General features: G+C 41.2%; 1 protein-coding gene across 13 annotated transcripts in view; it reads right to left on the bottom strand.

Moving 5' to 3' along the window:
* Positions 1-14,625, bottom strand: part of TENM4 (teneurin transmembrane protein 4) — a 690,656-nt gene that overhangs the window by 401,489 nt on the left and 274,542 nt on the right. For 3 of the 13 annotated variants that reach the window (XM_016161409.2, XM_016161407.2, XM_016161408.2), the window contains one exon: positions 11,534-11,630. The exons of the other annotated variants lie outside the window; for them this stretch is intronic. The gene's annotated coding sequence lies outside the window, so the exon portion shown is untranslated. The remainder of the gene's footprint in view (positions 1-11,533; positions 11,631-14,625) is intronic. 13 annotated transcript variants of the gene reach the window in all.

Genomic DNA, 14,625 nt, shown 5'->3' with positions numbered 1-14,625 from the left:
TTCTATAAAATGGGAATACCCACCTCCCAAAGGTAAGTGAGGGTCAAATGGAATCATTCATAATTAGCTATCAAGAAACATCAGTTACTTTCCCCCTTTCCCTTCAGACATATCTTTGCAAGAAACATAGAGAAAAAGCTTTAGAAGAAACAAGTTATGAAAGGAGATGATAAATGACAAAAGGAATAGGAACATTTTTGGTACATGTACTACATGTTAGGTATTATGCTGGGCCCTTTATAGATGCTATATTATACCATTTTTGGAATGACTCTGGAGGATAGGTATTACATAATTCTTTTATTAAAAATATGCTAAATACACAACATAAAATTTATCATTCTTAACCATTTCAGTGACATTAAGTATTCACATTGCTGTGCAATCATCACTACCATCTCTCTACAGAAGCTGTCCCCAACCTTTTTGTCACCAGGGACCAGTGCTTCTATGAGAATTTAATGCCTGATGACCTAAGGTGGAGCTAAGGTGGTGATGCTAGTTGGGGAGTGACTGCAAATACAGATGAAGCTTTGCTTGCTTGCCTCTTGCTGTACGGCTTGGTCCAAGTCTGTGGCCTAAGGGTTGGGGACCACTGCTCTATAGAACTCCTTCCATTATGCAAAACTGATACCCTATACTCATTAAATAACAACTCCCCATCTCCTCTTCCTCTCAGCCCCTAGCAACCACCATTCTGCTTTCTTTCTCTATGAATGATGTTACTCTAAGTGCCTCGTATAAGTGGAATCATGCAGTATTTATCCTTTTGTGACTACCTTATTTCACTTAGCATGTCATCAAGGTTCATCCATGTTGCAGCATGTGTCAGAATTCCCTTCCTTTTTTCAGGCTAATATTCCACTGTGTGTGTGTGTGTGTGTGTGTGTGTGTGTGTGTGTGTGTGTACATTTTGTTTATCCATTCATTAGTTGGTGGACACTTGGGTTTCTTCTACTTCTTGGCTACTATAAATAGTTCTGCCATGACATGGGTATACAAATATCTCTTCAAGCCTATGCTTTCAATTTTGGGGGTATATACTCGGAAATGGAATTGCTGGATTATATGGTTAATCTATTTTAAATTTTTTAAGAAATCATTATACTGTTTTCCATAGAAGCTGACTATTTTTACCTAATTTTTTTCTTTCTTTTTATAAATTTTTTTATTGATTCTTTTAAATAATATATATTAAATATGTTTTAATACATATTTATATATATATTTTAATATATATATTTTATTATGGTGACATTGGTTAACAAATCCAGTAAGTTTCAGGTATACAATTTAACAGTAAGTCATATATATATTGTATTGTATGTTCACTGCCTATAGTTAGATTTCTTTCTGTCACTACATATTTGACCCTTTAATTCATTTTCGAAGATGATATATCTAAGGATGAAAAGCTAAGTAATTGGCATGAGGTCATATAGTTTAGGAAGTGACAGTCAGATGCCAATGTGGGTCCGACATGCTCTCATTCTACAGAGTAGTAGTTCTCAAAGCCTGGGCTCATTGGGAAACATCAGAATAATCCAGTTTACTTGTTAAGATATAGATTCCTGGCTCCCAAATCTAGAGAAACAGAGTCACCAGAGATAGGGCTCAAGAGTCTGCATTTTCAAAACAAAACTAAACAAAAACACAAAGAAATCCCAGGGAGTTTCAGGTGGGCAGTCAGGTTGGATAACTATTGTTTATTATTATGATAGTCATCATGCTTATCTTTATCAAAATTATCCTCAGAACCATTCCTTACCCAGATCAGCTTACTAACTTGTAAACATGTGGGAACAGTGGGAATGTAAGAGTTATCGGGAAGTCTTAACCCTGATTTGCTCTCTGGCAATTGCTGGCTTTTAAAGGGTGACACACTTAGTATTCTAATCAACAAGGGATCAGCCAGGGCACTGCCCAGGCCTTTCTTAGGTTCCTAACACTCATTAAGCAGCTCAAGCCATGTGTTCTTAAGTGTGTGTACAGGCAGGCCACTGGCATTTTAATCTCATTAGTGAACTGAAGCCCTAAGATGCAGTAGCCATAGCAGCCTTTGTCCTTATAGGGTGAAATTCTTCCCCATATGAGACTGGCCACCTGTCCCTCTGCCATTTCCCACCCATCCTCTCCAGCATCCTCTCCTGGGCCCTGAGCAAAAGGGTCTGGGATATCAGCGCTTGATGACTTTCAGGCCACTGGCTTCAGATGGCTGGATAACCAACTCAGGTAACCAGGCTGCCTGTATCCCAGAACAGATATTAAATTATCTACCACAGCCTGACTTGTTGCGCTGGCACCAGGCCACAGGCGCTGCTCCCCGAATTCAATTGTCTGTGTCCCCTCCCCCATAAGCACTCTTGATAGAAGCCAGACAAGGCTGTGGAGGCTTGGGAGCGAAGCATCCACAGGCAATCTTTCCAACACAAAGCCCTCATTGTTGGAGGGGGAAGGCCTGAGAGAGGCAGAGGGAATGCTTATCTTCTGTCAACTCCAGATAGCTGAAAAGTCTCCAGTGAAAATGGCCTTATAAACTAAAAGATGGGAGAATACACAAACAATGTAACTATGACCATCTTCTCTGGGACAGAAGGAGCTCGGGCTTTCTCTGCAAATGTTCACAGACACACACACATTAATACATATACACACTCATTATTCTGTTCAAACTAAATCAAGAGGCAAATGTAAAACAGATGCATCCATCTATTCATTCAACCATTCATCCATGCATCCATCCAGTCATTTGTTTATTCAAACATTAACTTAGTGCCTACCATGGGCCATGAATATGTTGGAGGAAACAGCAATATTTTAGATCAGAGATTTCTAACCAGGGAACATATTGTTACTGGAAGAATCTGGGACCTATACGTTAGTTCACCAAGCATTGTCTATAACTGAATCAATGTCTTAACAACATATATAGGGGATTTTATGATTAATACATGGTGAGTTTAAACAGCATGAATCCACAGCAGCTTTCTGTCATTATATATGTTCTCAGCCAATGAAAGCTGAAAGTATAAATACTAATCACTGAGAGATTTGGACATGCTCTAGACAAATAGAAGTACAGAATCATCACATGTGGTTTTATGCAAAGAGATGAAAACAACCACGAACATAACCACAGTAACTAACTTTCTATGCATTGGGTATTATTCTGAGTGCTTTATTTGTTAATCCCAACATATATCAGAGAGACGTTACTATTCTCCCATTTTGCAGATGATAAAATTGGCCATGAAGAGCTTCCATAATTTGCTCAAGGTCACACAGCAGTAGAGGTGAAGCTGGGATTTACTCAGAAAGTACAGATCCACGGTCAGTGATTTAATTATCCTTGTCATGGTGAATAGGATAGTCTTGTCCCAACCCTCATTTCAAAGGTGAGGCCATGTGACATGTCTAAAGTGACATGGTAAGTTCTTGAGGGAGCTGGGGTAAGAACTCAGCTTTCCTGTCTTCCATTCTAGTTTCAGTCCTATTTAAAGAAGACTGACTTCACCCCAAAGTAAAAGTCAAAATAATCTGGGCTTGGGGACAAAGGAAAGGCAAGGGATACTCAAAAGCTCAAAAGCTCAAAGTAGAATAAACACTGTCATATTATACAACCTAGAGAAGTTTTCTTTTCCTGGGTTACTTTGTCTAGGATTTCCTTGGGAAAAATTCCTGACACATGGGAAGGGAAACCCAGGTTGTGCTGAAGGTACTGGGGATTTAGTTCCCAGCCTAGGTAGCATTATTTTAGGCATAAAGGACCAGTGGTGGAGCAGCTCAGCCAGCTCTTCCCTGGCTTAAATGGACTTCATTTCTCTCTAATTAGCATCTCACAGCCAGGAAACACTAGGAATGAAAGCTCTGTCCCTCTGAGCAAGTGGTACCCAATTAAATCCCAATGATCTGTCGCTGGCTACTAGATGCTGGTCCAGACTGAGAGGTTGGCTCAGGAAGGCACTGTTTGTTGCAGGACATGTCTTTGGGAGACAGCAGGTGGCAGTGGCAAGAGTTTGGAGTCTGATAATCTTGGAGAGGAATTCTGGACACACTGGCTGTGTGACCACAGACAAGTTTCCTAATTATTCTGGGCACCGATTTCTGAATCTATAAAATGAAGATAATACCTTACTTGTTTATGAGTGAACATATGCAAAATACTTCACACAGTTTTGCTCTGAAAATGAGAATATAAGATCAGTCTTTCCCAAACCTTTCATTGTAGAAGAACCACTTTTTATTTTTCCTAAAGTAAAATTCTAATGTTTAAGGGAGATCAGAGTAGCCTCTGGGTTGGTGAGGGGTTGGGGGCTCAGGATCCTGTCTATTTTGTTTCCTTTCCTCCCACAGTGGCCTTGCAGTTCCTGTAGACAACACAAATTACCTATGTAATTACCAGTCCCCTTTCAACTGTAATTAAGAAAAAGAAAAGAGAGAAGGAAGAAGAGAGGAAGGAAGGAAAGAAAAGGATATTTTTGTCTGTCTAACTGAAAGGAGAGTTTTATTTGTTGAGCACCATTACCAAGATGAACTTGGTTCCTACCCTCATGGGCATACAGTGCAACAGAGAAGTTAGACCGGGAACAGGTAATTTAAAAATTAAAAGGTGATTTAAAAAGGAGGAGCCTCTATGGAACACAAGGCAGGGGTTCTGATTTAGTTTAGTGATCAGGAAAGTTGGGACCTGGAAAATGAGAGAAGACGGCTATTGGACTAGCTGATGGGCAGCAGTACAAGAGAGAAGGGATTGGACTTATGGGGTTTTGAAGATGGCATTACTAGGACTCGGTGACTGATTAGACATGGGATCATGACAGAGAGGGTGTCCTCAAAGATGACATCCAGGCTTCTGGCCTATGAGCCAGGTTTGAAGCTGAAAGTAGCAGATGTAAAGAAAAAAATTCCACCAGCTCCATTATCAGAAGCCCACGGGACCCAACATGCACTCCATGCCCACTGTTCACACAACTGTCCATTCTTCCCCAGGGAGAGAAAGGCAGGAGGGACTGATTGCCACCATGCCTTGTGAAAAGCATTAAGGTCACGAGGACTCTATAAGGCCTACAAAAACATCTGTAGGCAAAAGCAATTCTGAAAAGTATAGCAGCTGCTTGCAGTAAATTAATAATAGATGTGCTGGACCCCCTCAGAAATATTTACCCAGCCGGAGTGGTGGAGCTTCAATAACTAACTGGGAATGGAACCTAAGCCTTACCTCAAACAGCCCTGACTATTAAAAAATGAAGAGGCATCATCTTGGCCTGCCCCCAACACTGGTGGGGAAAAGCCAATGTGCAGGTTGCCTTGCCCGAGAATATGAGGATTGCAGTCTACGGGAAAACACAGGGAAAGGGAACATGGAACAAGGCCCTAGGAGGTAACCACTCGAATATGCCAACAAATGCTAGTTTATATGGTACTTACCACCTCTAGACCCCTAAGGACCATGCCTTTATTAATGCTTAATCTTGGTGCTACTAAGCTGTGCACTATTTTTAGGGCCGTTTTACAGTTGAAGGTGCCGAGACACAGAAACGTTAAGACAGCTTGTCTAAGGAACCAGCTAGGACATGATGGAGCTGCGATTCAAACCCACAGTCTGGTTTCAGAGTGTGTGGCCTAAATCACTTTGCCGTTGCTGCCTCCAGTTGCATTTTCCGAAACAGTCAAGGGAGTGGGGCAAGTAGGAGAAAAGAGACCCTGCATTTGCCCGCCAAAGGCATACTTGCACCGCACCATTGCCACACGCATGCTGTCTCCAGCCTCTGCTGAGAACTCCGGACTCTTCTCACCAAGCAAGCACAGTAGCCATTTCTCCATTATTAACCACCTACTGAGCACTTGTTGAGAGTCGGAGCCTGTACTAGCTTCAGACTGAGCCTTACATAATGTGCACAAAATCTCCCTCCTCTGGGAAACCTTCCTGTCCTCTTTCAGGCAGAGCCCATTCATGCTCCCTCAGAGCTCTGAGCCAGCCTTCAGGCCATTCTCTAGAATGAAATTTTCCAAAATAAGTTCTGTAATACAGAGAGATTGAATAGACAAGCAAATAAGTTTGGAAAACATTAGGTTAGCAGGCTCACTGCAGGACTTCTCAGAGCCTTTACAGTGCTAGTGGCGGTGATATCTACCAGGAGAGATTCTGTGTATGGTAGTTCTCAGATCACTTAAAAGGAAACCCCGCTACTTTAAACATACACACACACACACACACACACACACACGCGTGCGCGCGCACAAACCAAAAAACATTTCGTAGCCTCATATATGCTAGAACGAGGTTTAGAAAGTTTTACCCTAGAAATCAACTACTATGTCAAATTTGTGTTCAGTTTTGACCCATCAATCTACTGGCAGGACTATGAGGCTGGGAACTCTGCCTTACTCATCACTACAACTCAGTCAGGCTTAGAGAGAGTAGTTCTCTAAAAGTTTTCTTTTAAGATGGCACAAGTAAGTGGTATAAACCAAGATTCTGGGACTGCACCACTGTACCAACATTCATAGCTGTGTCTGCCTGCAGGTCTTATTCTGTCTCCAAGGCTACAGGCATTTCTTGCCTATATGAATCTCAGGTGAGATTTTCTCTTCACCCTTGACACAACTTGTCAGGATGCGGAGACCCATCACCACCTGCCTCTGACCACCTCCTCTGATCCCCTCCTGCACTCCCTACACATCCCCTTAACTTTAAACTCTAGGAAACCATGAGCAGCTTCCAGAATGCAATGTGGCTTCTTTCGAATGATGGTCCCACCTGCTGAGTCCTTGGCAATTTTGCCTGTGCAGTTTCCCTTTCTTTAATCCTTAGCTTGAACCTCTTAGCTTCTATGAAACCTTCGATGAGGCCCTCCTGGCTTCGCATCCCCAAAGTTGGGCTACATGCCTTTCCTGAGTGGCCTGGGCTATTACATCTTAAACCATACCTGTCTCCTTGTGTGGGCAGGGGTGTGTCCTGAGTGAAGATGCCCTGTGTATTTTGGGGCACAGTCAAGAGAGCTGGAAAGCCATCTATGTTATGTTACTCATCTATTTAAGATAGTTCCAGACCCTGTGCAAGGTTCACCCCGAGCCTTTTAAAATCCACACAATAGTGCCCTCCTCTGTGAAGCTCTGCCTGGCAGGGACAGGGCTGCCTCCTGCTCTTCTTGTACCCGCAGAGGCTGGTAGCTCCCTGACTCCCACTGCTGCTTCAGAATCATAATTTCATAACAACAAAAAAAAAAAGCACAAAACTAGAACCGAAGCATGCTTTGTTGGATCTTATTCTCCCAATGTATTTTCTTCACTGTTTTCCAACTTCTACAACCATAAAATAAAATGGCTTTAGCATGACAATCGTTTCACACAGATGAAAACACAATTGAGTGCAATGGTGCTTCCAGAACTCCGAGGGAAGCAGATCAGGCAGAAGAGGCAGGAAGGAGGAGGGAGGAGATTTGAGGAGCTGGAGCCAGGCCCCTGCAGAGGTGTCTGGGCCTCCGACTGTACCCGTCTGTGGGTGGAAAAACAATCTCTCCCCTTGGACCCAAAGCGCAGGGCTGCCTCCTAGAGATTAAGGCACCAGATGGAGCCTACTCAACCGAGTGCGCCATTCCACCCATTGGCGGCAGGAATGGGAGACAGAATCAGCAGGAGACCTAGTGTCTTCTTCCCAGCTGTGCTTTCCTCCTAGCTCTGCTCTTAATTCCCCACTTCTCTGGGTCTCAGATTCCTCATCTTAACATGAGAGGTTTAGATTAAATCAGTGGCTCGATTTTTTGTAGACACTCACATATAGCGCACAGGTGTAACTTAGTCTCACTTAACAACGTTTACCCTTACTATTTGCTGTATTTGCTATTGTTTATTCATTTTATTGAAGCATGACGTAAGTACAGCAGAGTGTACATGTCATAAATGAAAAGTTTGATAAATTCTCACAGTGCAAAAACATTGTACCCTCTGATCAAAAGACAGAGCGTTACCCATACCTTAGAAGGCCCCTCCTCTTCTTTCCCTTGTGCTAACTCCTCCTCAAGGGTAACCGCTATCTTGACTTCTAACAACATAGATTAGTTTTGTCTGTGTTTGTACTTTACATCGATGTAGTCATAAAGTTTCTTTGTACCTCGCTTTTTCTTTCAGCACTATGTTTGTGAGGATCGTTGATATCGAGGTATGCAATATTCCATTGTGTGGAGACATCACAATTTATCCATTCCACTGCTGATGGCCATGTGTTTTGGTGGAGACTCTGAATCTGTCTCACGGGTGTGTATTTAGCAATGGAATTTCTGGTATTTATATGCTGAGCTTCAGCTGATTCTGCCAGACAGTTTTCCAAAGGTGTGATAAAAAACTATACTTCAGCCCGCAGTGTGAGAGTTCTAGTTGCTTCAGATTTTTGCCAACACCAGGTACTCTCTATCTTTTTCATGTTAGCCATTCTCATGGGTGTATAGTGGCATTTCATTGTGTGCTTAATTTTCAATTCTCTGATAACTAATGTTTTGATATGTTTGTTGGCTATTTGTATATTCTAATTTGTGAAGTATCTGAGCCTTTTGCCTATTTTTCTATTAAGTTGTTTGTCTTTTCCTTAGTGATTTTCAGAAGTTTCCTCTTTTTTACATATACACACATATGTGTATATATATGACATGAGAACTTTGTTGAATATATGCATATATATACATATATATGTATACATAAAGTATAAATATCTTTGCCCACTCTGTGGGTTACTGGGTTACTGTTTCATTTTAATATATGTGATCTTGAATCACCAAATTAATTTCATGACCCACTAATGGGTCACAACACAGAGTGTGAAAAACTCTGCAATACATGACTGCGCAGTCTTCCTAGGATCTGGATACCCATGAAAGGGGTACCTCTGGCCACTGGCATCCAGGGAAGCATTAGCCTTGAGCAACGCCCCTGAATATATGTATAGTCAGGAGCTGTCTGGAAAACAAAAGGCCACTATATTAGCTATATTTAATTTCCACATTAAAAAAAAAAAAAACCTTGTTCTACATCTTAAATGACAACACAGTTCCAAGTTCTTCTGAATTTAAGATTTACCAGCTATAGCCCCGACTGAAAGTGGGACTTGAAAGGATGGGCGAGGTGTGGTAACTCCTTTGGAATTAGCCCTTTCAGCAGGGCGGGAGGGTGTGTTCACCTGTGCCTGCTGTCCATCCCCTGAAGTGCATGGGCCCTCAGGGGAATGGTTCTGTGGCATCTAAAATACCTCGGGAGGTTCCTTTTACCCAACAGGTCAAGATGACGGTCCCTAAACTCTGACAAACTCCATTACTCTCGGGAGAAAGGCACTCGCACATCCCAGGTTCTTTCTTTGTGTGACGGTACATTCCATGCAGCACCCTCCCAACTCCTTAGAGTGGCCCTATCCACAGACTTTAAGTTCCATGAAGACAGGGACTATAGAACTCTTGTTAAAAATCTGGCCGACATTATAAAGCTAGTCAGTTGTAGAGTGAGGACGAATGACCACACAGCCTGTGTTTTCATTCCTATGTTATACTCCATCCGGGAAGCTGGTCACTGTGTAGAGTGGCGACGAGATCCAAAGGGCCCAAAGATTCTCTCTCTCCTCCTTTTCCTCTTCCCACCCCTCTCTCATAGATGAGCACACACATGTGCACACACAAACCCACATACATGAGTAGACACAAATAGGCATATGTGTGCATACACAGATGTGCACATGCATGAACATACACACATTTCTTTGCTCAGAAAGTGGGCTGGACTCTACTGGTTCATTACATACTCAGCTCATCTCAGTTTTACCCTTTCTCCTGATTTCCAAAGTATTAAAATAGCCCATAATACATGGATAATACAAATATACATTTATGTGCAGGGAACTTTACAGTTTATAGATCCCTTTTACACTCAATCTCTCATCTGAGCCTCTAAACCAGCCTTCCGAACATAGGTAAATATTTAACAAATCTCAAGGTTCTTAAGGTCTAATGGGGATCTAAGAACCTCTTTCTGGGGACACCAATCTTTTCTACCCAGGACTGGGGCTGTGGCAACAGTCAGAGAGGTTGGCAGAATTTGTGCAGGTCCTCAGACCTATCCTAAATGTTTTCCTTTTCATTGCATATTCCATTGCAATCCATCCTTCCTTGTCTGATTATGAGTAGAGTTTTCATTTCATGACCTTTCCAGAGTTGGACTTGTGTTTGCATGAGAGTTTATGGGAAGTAGATACTTCTTTCCTTTCCCTAATAAGCATATTCACATCTTCACATCTTTTCTCTTCTTATTAGAGTCTTTACCATCTCTGGCCTTCTTCTATAGCTAAAGATAAGGCAATGTATCACTTCTAGAAACTAGTACTCACTGAACACTTCTTAAGTGGCAGGCACCAAGTGCTTTGTGTACATTATCCCAGCACATCTCACACAAATCCTTTGCCATGTGTATCAATATCCTTATTTCACAAATGAGGAAACAGTTTCTCAGAGAGAAATGACATCCCTATGGCCACATATTAAGCATGTAACAGGACTGGGACTAGACCCAGGTCCCATGGATCCCTAAGTTCAGGCTCCCTCTAGCACGTGGGACAATGAGAAGCAGCAACTTCTTTACTCTGAGTCAGCAAACTGTCTATATGGAGGTGTGCATCATCTTATGGACCATCTTGTCCTACCATCCTTGTTTTCTCTGAGATCAGAGAAATAAAGGTACTTTCCTGAGAGCACAGCAAGAGCAAAACTAGGAGTGGAACCCAGGGGTGGATCTTGGATTTCTCTTCTGATTCTCGTGAATCTCCTGGGACAAAGGACACTGGTAGGGCTTTGTCTGTGTTCCAGGCTCTGTCTCTTTTTAAGGAAACATTTACAATAGTGGAAAGAAGTTGGCTAGGGTAGGAACTGCTCTTGAAACCAAATTGTGAAAAGTTATTGGAGGAACAAAGAACAGGAAAAGATCTCATGGAGGGACATGATCTTTGTGTTCAACCATTCTTAGGACTATCTAGTAAAGAAGAAGCAGGCTTGGCAAGATGTGAGGAGGAGTGGATTTCAGATCCAGATTATGTGGGGAGATATCAAGTTTCTCATCTGTCCCTGGGTGTTTCTAAGTACAGGCCAAATATTATCTATATACCTGTGTGTGTGTGTGTGTGTGTGTGTGTCTCTCTCTCTCTCTCTCTCAATCATCTATCTATCTATCTATCTATCTATCAATCAATCAATCAATCAATCAATCATCTATCTATTATCTAATGGTCCATACCTCCAAAACCCTGAAAAACCCTGAAAGATTCTAAGATTCTACAAGCTTTGAAAAGTATTAAAATCTTGAAGGGAAGGCAAGCAGTAATCTTGTACTCCTTGCTCATTGTTCTTAGAAAAAAAAAAAATATATATATATATATATAAAATACGCGGAGATAAAGTCTCCCTATTAACTCATATTTAAGAGGCAGAGAAAAAAGCACCCATAACATTAACTTAAATCATGAATACTTTCTGAAGTGTAAAAAAAAAAAAAATCAACTCACTTTTCTTTAAATCTTCTTAAAAGGGTCTAAGAATAGTCCTTCAAATAATCCTTGAAGTATGCAATTTTAATTTGGACACATGGTAATTTCAGTCTACCTGTTGAAAGAGACAAGAGAGAAATCAGTCATTTTTGATGATGCTGTTCTGACAAGCAAAAGAGAAGATTAAGGCAGCTTGAGGGGGTAAAGTGGGGGTGGGCAGTAGCAGTAGCAGCTTTGGCCTGAAGCCAAAGACTGGATTTTGAACCCTCAGAGAAAAGGCAACTAAGGCAGCAATCACAATGGCCGGCACATAGCAAATGCTCAATAACTATTTCATGAATTAATAAAAAAGGAGAGATGAATAAATGAGATTTCTCATCAACCTTTGATGCAGGGAGTTATCCTTATAGGCTCGTCACTTTGACTCTTCCAGAGAAACAGAATTTCCAGTTACTGGGTGTATTATGGAAAATAGCACAGAGAAAGGTTCATGGTGTACTGGGGTGAGGACTTTGGAGCCATCATATCTGTGTTCAAATCCTGGCTCTGCCACTTATAACTCTACAACCCTGGGTGAACTTATTTATTTATGTTTATTATTGTTCTACATTTGGATACTCAGCCCATTCATTAATTTTCAGCCCTTCTTCTTTTCTAACACAGCATTTAAAGTCACAGAGTTCCTTTAAGTGCTGTCTTGGCTATATTTCACAACTTTAATATTTACTATTTTTATCATTTAGTTATCAGTGTTTTATAATTTCTATTATCATTTTTTGGCCCATATGTTATTTAGAAGTGTTTTTGTAAATCTCTCTGTCTCTGTCTATCTCTCTCTCTATATATGTTTTTCTATTAAACAATTCATCTTTCTCTCATTGATTTTTACCTTAAATGTACTGTGGTGTGAGAATGTGGTCTGTAGGAGACCAATCTCTTGAAATGTATTAAGACATATTTTATAGTGGAGGATGTAGTCAATTGTCATGAATGTTCCATTGTGCTTGGAAAGAACTTGCATTCTCTAGTAGCTTTGGACTATTCTTTCTTCCCTGTAACTCCTCTTCCTTTTCTGTAAGAGGTGAACAACACATACCCTCATGCCATTTAGAATGACACTTACTGACATAGAGGCTATGCAGACAGAAACAGGTGCACAAGAGAGTGAAATGTACCATTTCTTGCTTATAGCAATATTAATAATAATACCCTAGATTTATAAAGCACTTGAAAGTTTCCAGATGATGACCACACATGCCGTTTGGTTTTCTCAACAAACCTGTGAGGTGTTACCCGGGAGGGCAGAGGTGACGACCCTCATGGGGAAGGACTGTGCACCAGTTGTGTGGTTATTCACTCAGTCCTCCAAGCCAGAACCCCTCACTCCTCACATCTGCTCAGTTCGGCCTACCTACTGTCTTTCAGATCTATCCTCATTATGGCCCTTAATCACCCTACATTGTTTTTTACCTGCTTTCTTCCAGGAGATTATTAAATTCCTACTTAAAAAAAAAAAGTACAGCTACAAGGAGTAAATCCAGACAAGAGCTCCTTGGCAGGCATGAGTCCCAATACTGGGCTGAAGATAAGTGTTGTGTCGTGGGTGCCAGAATATCAGAATCTTGAAGGAGGAGTATATTTATGTTTATCAAATGGAGGCATGGGTTTAGAAAGGTAGAGAAACACTGTGATAACTGAGTTCAAAGAGTCTTCATCTAACTCTTCCCATGATCTTGTCCTCATAGCACCCCAAGTCCTTTTTCTCCTCAGAAAAAATTTCTGAGTCAACTAAACCACCACTTCCTCCACTCCCAAGCCCTCCACAAATCACTGCAGGGTGGCTCCTAGAATGTTCTTTTTAAAATCATAATGATACTGTCCCTGCAAATTCCAGAGATTTCTTAATCCACTGCAGCCTCTCTGGGTCATTTGCCAGCAGGATCACTGCTCCTCTCGAAACTCTTCTGCCTCAGCATCTCCCACACCAGTCTCTCCTGATTTGCCTTCATTTCCTCCAAGGACGTTCTCTGTTTCTTTTGCTGGTTTCTTTTTCTCTGCCTCATTTTTGACGTGAAAGATTAAGAGTCCCTTCTCTCCCTCTTTAAATTGTGATTTAAACTGACATTTTCATAATTAATTAGAATTGTTCTAATAAAATAAGAATCATGAACTACCATTTATTAAGTGTATATTAAGTGCATGCCAATCACTGTGCTAAACATTACTTTATTTCACTTAACTTTCACAACAACCACTTGAAGTAGGTGTTATTAATATTCCCATTTTTTTTTTTTCAGATGAGAAAGGAGAAGCTAAGAAAAGAAATGTGATTTGCCCAAGATCACTCAGCCATTATGTGTCAGAGCTGGGATTCAAACCACAATCTGTCTAATTCAAAGCCTGAACTCTCGGCCACTTCATTTACTCGTCTTACCCTCCTATTCCCTGACCTCTGTGACTCACTATTCTCCCGCAGTGTCATGGATTTCATCCTTCCATTCTATTTCCCTCTGAATGAAAGGTCTTTATCCACACTGTGATCTGAGAAAATTCTATTCATTGTTCAAGGCGTGGCTCCAATGTCTCTCTTCCCATAAGGCTACTTGCAACTCCAGACAATTTAGTTGCTCCCAACTCTTTGTATCTCTACAAGGCCCCATTCCTTGTAGCACTATCATACGATTCATTCATCCTTCTAACCATGCAACCATCTATCCACCCAAGAATTACATAAATAAAGTAAAAGACTGTTTATCCAAAAGTCTAGATACTAAAAGTGTCCACACAAAGGAACTGGTCCAAAGATTTTTTTTGTTATGCTCCCCCTTTGGAAAAATATATTATACTTTTGTCAAAATTGAAGAAAATTTGTAGGAGGTCATGGTGCATGGGGAAGGAATGTACTCCGCTAGGCATTTGCAAATACTGACTGGCCAGGGACAGGCATCCTTGTGATTTGGCTAGGAAGGTTTCCAAGTTTACAAAAGCAAGTCTGTCAGATTTCCCTTACCCAATTCCTACATTTCGAAATCCCATTATATATCAAGCTGGCTCAAATCCTTGAAGTCTTACCTGATTTTCCTCCCCCAACAGGCATAAATGAACCTAGA

This window comes from Rousettus aegyptiacus, unplaced genomic scaffold, assembly GCF_014176215.1.
Source record: "Rousettus aegyptiacus isolate mRouAeg1 unplaced genomic scaffold, mRouAeg1.p scaffold_m13_p_5, whole genome shotgun sequence".
Taxonomy (NCBI): Eukaryota; Metazoa; Chordata; class Mammalia; order Chiroptera; family Pteropodidae; genus Rousettus; species Rousettus aegyptiacus.
Note: the sequence above shows the minus strand (reverse complement) of the source record. Positions and strands in the feature narration are given on the sequence as shown.